The 7115-nt window shown below is 44.8% G+C and overlaps 1 pseudogene; it reads right to left on the reverse strand.

Annotated features, from left to right (window-relative positions):
• Positions 1–1487: 1487 nt before the first annotated feature.
• Positions 1488–5196, reverse strand: LOC101615821 (annotated as a pseudogene).
• Between the last annotated feature and the right edge of the window lie 1919 nt (positions 5197–7115).

Consider the following 7115-nt stretch of genomic DNA (forward strand, 5'->3'; position numbering starts at 1 on the left):
TTTAATAATAAAGGTGGAAGATTTATATGGTCTGAAGAGAAAACAGAGTATATATACCTTTTTGGTGGGTTTTTTTGTTGTTGTTTTTTCCCCCCTAGGTAGGGTCTCACTGTAGTTCAGGCTGACCTGGAATTCACTATGTAGTCTCAAGGTGGCCTTGAACTTTCAGTGATCCTCCTACCTCTGCCTCCCGAGTGCTGGGATTAAAGGCATGCACCACCACGCCCAAAAATAAACACTTTAAAAATATTTTTATGCAGAGATAGAGAGTATGGACACATGCCAGGACCTCTAGCCACTGCAAATGAACTGCACGTTGTGTATATGTAGCTTTTTTATTTTTTAAATTTTATTTATTGTGTGTGTGTGACAGAGAGGGGTGACAGATAGAATGAAAGTGTCAGGGCCTCTAGCCACTGCAAAAAAAAAAAAAAAAAAAAAACTCCAGATGCATATGCCCCCTTCTGCATCTGGTTTACGTAGGTACTGGGGAATCAAACCTGGGTGCTCAGGCTTCGCAGGCAAACACCTTAATTGCTAATCCATCTCTCCAGCCCTGTTTGTTTTGTTTTGGTTTTGGTTTTTCTTCAGGTAGGGTCTCTAGCCTAGGCTGACCTAGAATTCACTATGTAGTCTTGGGCTGGTCTAGAACTCATAGCAACCCTACCTCTGCCTCCTGAGTGCCGGGATTAAAGGTGTGCCACCACCATGCCCAGTCTGCAGCTTTCTAAATTTTATTTATTTGTAAGTAGAAAAAATGAGAATGGGTGCTTTATGTGGGTACTAGGGAATTGAACCCATGCCTTCAGGCTTTGCAAGCAAGTGCCTTTAACCACTGAGCAATTTCTCCAGTCTGTATATGGCTTTTTTTTTTTGATAACCCTTAGAATTTTATTAGCTCCAAGTCCAAAAGGATAATTCTAAAAGTATGTTTAGAAAACATCTTTTAAAACTAACATTAGTATTTACTATGTAAGCAATACAGCACCCCAGAAATCTGATCTTATTAAATCTCAAACAATGAAAGACATGTATTAAAATGTCCCTTTCCTCAGTGTAGATAGTCTTCCATCAAAAATAAAGTCTAGGGCTGGAGAGATGGCTTAGCAGTTAAGCGCTTGCCTGTGAAGCCTAAGGACCCCGGTTCGAGGCTCGGTTCCCCAGGTCCCACATTAGCCAGAGGCACAAGGGGGCGCACTCGTCTGGAGTTCATTTGCAGAGGCTGGAAGCCCTGGCGCGCCCATTCTCTCTCTCTCCCTCTATCTGTCTTTCTCTCTGTGTCTGTCGCTCTCAAATAAATAAACAAATAAAAATTAAAAAAAAAAAAAGTCTAAATGCTTGGGTGCCATTACTATGTCACACCAGCTATGCTTATACAATTTCAGGATTTTGCTTTACAGAAAAAAAAAATCAAAACAGAAGTCAGAAGTCTTCAGAGAAGGCTTGTATTTATCATCCTGTACCAAGAAAGTTCAAGAATATAATATTTAGGATATCTTTATACCAGATTGCTTTTTATTTACACTGATTTCCAGAAAGATCTGATCTCTATATGCTATCATGTCTTGTACAAGCATTTCCTCGAAAGACAACAGCTTAAAGTCATTCAGGCTGAATACAGTGCTATTCTTCACAGCATTTAACATCTTCAGGGATGCTGCAAATGACTCTGTCCTCGAAGAACACACTGGGAAAATGTGAGCATTCCACAGACTCAGACGCACCTTGCTCCCGGAGAAAAGTTCCTCTGTAACTTTAAGATTCTACCTAGCTAAGCAGTTTGGAAAACAGACTCCAAAGAACTGAAGTTCCTTCATATCTGATAAAGTTTTTACAGTGTTTTTCAGGTTGTCTTGCATGCCAAATACCATAGTTGAATACTGTGAGTGTCCATTTATCTTTAAGCTTAAAGAACACACAAAAGAATTTGCAGGAAGGACAGTGTGTGGTGTGAAGTGTGAGCTGCTGACAATGCAGTTTTCCCCAATGGACACATTGGTCCCCAATCTGGAATAATTGACCGCTGAGCCAGGTGCCACGGAACATCTTGAGTCAAGTATGCTGTGAATGATGCAGGACACTCTACCAGAGCACACTGTGTTATCAGGAAGGACACTGAATGCTATGGGCTGTAAGCCAAGCTCGGTCCCCAAACTGCTACCTGAAGTAAAATGAAAGATACTCTTCTGTTGTTCCCAGATGATAAAACTTGGAGTCATTAAGAGCAATGACATCCAGTGGTGTTCCTTTAAGATGAAATATTCTCTTCCTCATATCTACTAATGGTGATTCTTCTTTCATGACATTTGATGTGTTTCTGGTGTATTCCACAGTTGCCCCACGTCCCGGTGCCTGTAGAAAGTCACCATAGGCATCAGTCTCACAGTTCAAGGTACCTGTGTCTTCATAGAAATCAAGTAACTTTTGCAGATTTGTGATCCATGTAAAATAGGCTATCTGTGTAGACATACTCAGAATCCAACTGAAGACAGGCAGTGGCACCCAACCCCCAAGCCAGGTCCTGCTGAGGCGCATTTCCAGGTCCTCACACAGCATGAAAGTGCTGCATCTCTTCGACACTCGGCTTATCAAGGAAGCGATGGCAGAGCCTATATTCAAGGTCTCTGTGTTCCAAAGGATTAGAAGAAACCAGGACAAATACTCCACGTGTGGTACCTACAGCCACACTGGAAGGACGGGCTAGAGCAGTAAAGCCAGGCTTGTTGAAACTAATACACTCAAACTCCCCAATGCTGTAAAGTTTGATATCATCAGCACTGGTAAACAAAACCCCAGGACTCATGCGTGCGGGGAAATCAATGTACACAGCCAGCTTTTTTTAAATCTTTTTTTTAAATTTTATTTGAGAGAGACAGGCAGAGAGAAAGACAGATAAAGGAAGAGAGAGAATGGGTGCGCCAGGGCTTCCAGCCTCTGCAAACAAACTCCAGACGCGTGCGCCCCCTTGTACATCTGGCTAACGTGGGACCTGGGGAACCGAGCCTCGAACCGGGGTCCTTAGGCTTCACAGGCAAGTGCTTAACCGCTAAGCCATCTCTCCAGCCCCACAGCCAGCTTTAACTCCAGCATCTGATAGACAGGGTTGCCAAGGGGCATAGCCATGAAGATTTTTCCCAGGACACTTGCATTGGGAAGGCGCTGATTGTAGCCACCGGAGTGAATTAACAGAACAGTGAAAGAATTCCATGTATCTCCATACAGACTTTCAAAACACTGAAGAGCACAAGGTGTTGACCCTCCATTTCCAATTTTCGTTCCAGCAGGATCAACAAAAACATGATATCGAACGCCAAGTGGTACCTCCTTCCTTCTCAGCTTTTCAGTCAATTGTTGCTTATAAGCAAGTTCCTGCTTGTCATCAGCTGCTGTAATAGCAACTATGTCCCAGAATTCCCTAGCTGCCACAGGTTTTCCTTTTCTGGTTTTGTTTTTGTTTTTCTAGGTAGGGTATCAATCTAGCTCAGGTTGACGTGGAATTCGCTCTGCAGTGTCAGGCTGGCCTCGAACCCAGAGCCACCCTCTGACCTTGGCCTCCCCAGGGCCGGGATCAAAGGTGTACGTGACCACACCTGGCTACTTTTCTGTCTTCTGCTTTACTTTTATTCGTTTGCTTATTGATTTGGTTTTCGAGGTATGGCGGCTGTGCCCTCTAGGGTCCGCATACGCCCGGCGTGGCGGCACTTTCCAGGCCCCAGCCGAGTCCGGCTTCTTAAATGCCAGGTCAGATCTCCCTTCAGAGTTAAAAAAAAATCTAATTTTCAGGCTGGAAAGATGGCTTACTGGTTAAGGTGTTTGCCTGCAAAGCCAAAAGGACTCAGGTTTGATTCTCCAGGACACACTTAAGCCAGATGCACAAGGGGGTGCACACATCTGGAGTTCATTTGCAGTGGCTGGAGGTCCTGACACATCCCTATTCTTCCTCCCTCCATCCTTCTATCAAATAAAGAAAACTAAAATACTAAAAAATCGAATTTTCTAATTGGATGCTTAAACCTCAAAATCGAAAAAAGTTATAAATAGCTGTAAAACTGAACGATATCCATCATCTCATCTTGCCACATTGTTCATCTGGCTTTACATGGGTACTGTAGAATTGAACCTCGGGTCCTTCGGTTTTGCAAGCCATCTACTTAACCACTGAGCAATCTCTCCAGCCCCCTCCTTTTTAAAATTTGTATTTATTTACTTTATTTGAGAGACAGAACAGAATGGACATGCCAAGGCCTTCAGCTGCTGTAAACGAACCCACAATGCATGTGCCTCCTTGTTCATCTGGGTTATGTGGGTCCTTTCACAGGCAAATGCCTTAACCACTAAACCAGCTCTGCAGCCCTTGTTTTGAGAGAGAGAGAATGGGTGCACCAGGGCCTCAAGCCACTGCAAATGAACTCCAGACCCGTGTGCCACCTTATGCAATTGGTTTTATGTGGGTACTGTGGAATTGAATCCAAGTCCTTAGGTTTGCAAGCAAGTGCTTAACTACTGAGCAATCTCTCCAGCCACTCCCTTTTAAAATTTTTATTTATTTGAGAGAGAGAAAGAGACTGATAGAGAAAGAAAAAGAATGGGCATGCCAGGGCCTTCAGCTGCTGTAAATGAACTCAAGATGCATATCCCACCTTGAACATCTGAGTTCATGGATCCTGGGGAATTGAACCTGGGTTCTTTGGCTTTGCGGGCAAACGCCATAATTGTTAAGCCATCTCTCCAGCCATCCTCCCCCACCCCCGCCTTTTTATGGTTTTGTTGAGGTAGGATCTCACACTAGCCAAGCATGACCTGGAACTCACTCTGGAGCTTAAAGCTAGCCTTGAACTCACAGTGATCTTCCTACCTCTGCCTTCCAAGTGCTGTGATTAAAGGCAGGTACCACCATGCCTGGCATGTGTCTACTTTTTTTCTTTTTTTTAATTTTTTTTTTTTTTTTTTTTGAGAGCAACAGACAGAGAGAGAGAGAGAGAGAGAGAGAGAATGGGCGCGCCAGGGCTTCCAGCCTCTGCAAACGAACTCCAGACGCGTCCACCCCCTTGTGCATCTGGCTAACGTGGGTCCTGGGGAATAGAGCCTCGAACCGGGGTCCTTAGGTTTCACAGGCAAGCAGTTAACCATTAAGCCATCTCTCCAGCCCTACTTTTTTTCTTGAAACAATTTTTCACGGCCTGGAAGCTCTACCATCTGGTCAGCAAGTCCCAAAGGCCTATATTCATCTCTCCAGTCCTGGGATTGTAAGTGCATGCCACAACATCCAGCTTTCCCTGTGTGGGTTCCTGGGACCTACCTCAGGTCCTTGTGCTTACAAGGCAACCGCTTTACTGACTGAGCTATTTGTCTAGCCCTCTTTTTTGCTTGTGTATGTACTGTGGTGTGTACATGTGCCTGTGCACTTGCCTGAGGCAACTGCTAGTTGATTGTGGTGGCTGGAGCTAAATGTTGAGAGTCTGGCTCCATCACTTTTGTGCCTGTTATCTGAGCTGGAGTGTTTATTATTATTATTTATTTATTTGAGAGACTAAGAGAGGGAAAGAGGCAGACACAGAGAGAGTGAGACAGAGACAGAAAATGTGCCTTCAGCCACTGCAAACAAGCTCCAGACACACGTGCCACCTTGCACATCTGGTTTATGTGGGTCCTGGGGAAATCAAACATGGGTCCTTTGGCTTTGTAGGCAAACCATCCCTTTAGCCCTGAGCTGTAGTTTTCTGTGATACTGGTGCTTACTACTTTTCAAAAGCCTGGGTAATTTCATGGTCTCTGCTCCCTGTTGCAGAACTGGGATTATATGGGTATGTGGTCATGTGCAGCTGTTTTCATACATCCGGAGCTCCAGACTCAGGCAGTTCCAGACCCCTAAGACTTCGATGCTTGCAAAAAGCACATGTAACCTCTGAGCCACCTCTCCAGCCTGACCACAAGCAGCTGATGGAAGGAAAGGTATTTATTTTGGTTTACAGTTTCAAAGGGAAGCTTCATGATGGCATGAGCGGAGGCTGGACAATCACTTCCACCACAGCAGGTGGAAAAATGCAGCAGGAAAGGAAGCAAAGTTCTAGCGAGGGAGAACTGGCTATAACACCCCTAACTCCACCCACAACAACACACCTCCTCTGGTAGGGCACCACCTGAGAACCACACAACACACCTCCTCTGGTAGGGCACCACCTGAGAACCAAACATTCAAAACACATAAGTTGCTAGGTGTGGTGGCACATGCCTTTAATCCCAGCACTCAGGAGGCAGAGGTAGGAGGAGCGCCGTGAGTTTGAGGGCACCCTAAGACTCCATAGTGTATTCCTGGTCAGCCTGGGCGAATGAGACCCTACCTGGAAAAACCAAATAATAAATAAAACAAAACAAAACACATAAGTTTATGGGAGACATCTAATTCAAATCACCACAGATGGCCTATCTAAAGATAATAGCAAGGGGGCTAGAGAGATGACTCAGTGGTTAAAGGTGCTTGCTTGCAAAGCCTAAAAGCCTGGGTTTGATTCATCAGCATCCACATAAAGACAGATGCACAAAGCAGCTACATCTGCACAGGCAGGGCCTCTACAGGAACAGCCATAACAACAGCTGGATTTTTTAGCCTTGTAAGACTGATCATTGGGCACGTGACTTCTACAACTGCAGGTACAAATAAACTGCTGTTGCTTTACACTACTAAGTTCTTGATAATTTATTATAACAGCAATAGAAAGCTAGTACAATATTGGTCTAAAATAGAGATACTTGGGGATGGAGAGATGGCTTGATAGTTAAGGTGCTTGCCTGAAAAACATAACAACCCAAGTTTGATTTCTCAGTGCCAATGTAAAGCCAGATGCACAAGGTGGCACATGTATATGGAGTTCATTTACAGCAGCTACAGGCCTGGTGTGCCCATTCTCTCTCTCTTCTCTCTCTCTGCTTGAAAATAAATAAATAACTTTTAAAAAGAGTAAATAGGGCTGGAGAGATGGCTTAGCGGTTAAGCGCTTGCCTGTGAAGCCTAAGGACCCTGGTTCGAGGCTCGGTTCCCCAGGTCCCACGTTAGCCAGATGCACAAGGGGGCGCACGCGTCTGGAGTTCGTTTGCAGAGGCTGGAGGCCCTGGCG

This window comes from Jaculus jaculus, chromosome 2, assembly GCF_020740685.1.
Source record: "Jaculus jaculus isolate mJacJac1 chromosome 2, mJacJac1.mat.Y.cur, whole genome shotgun sequence".
Taxonomy (NCBI): Eukaryota; Metazoa; Chordata; class Mammalia; order Rodentia; family Dipodidae; genus Jaculus; species Jaculus jaculus.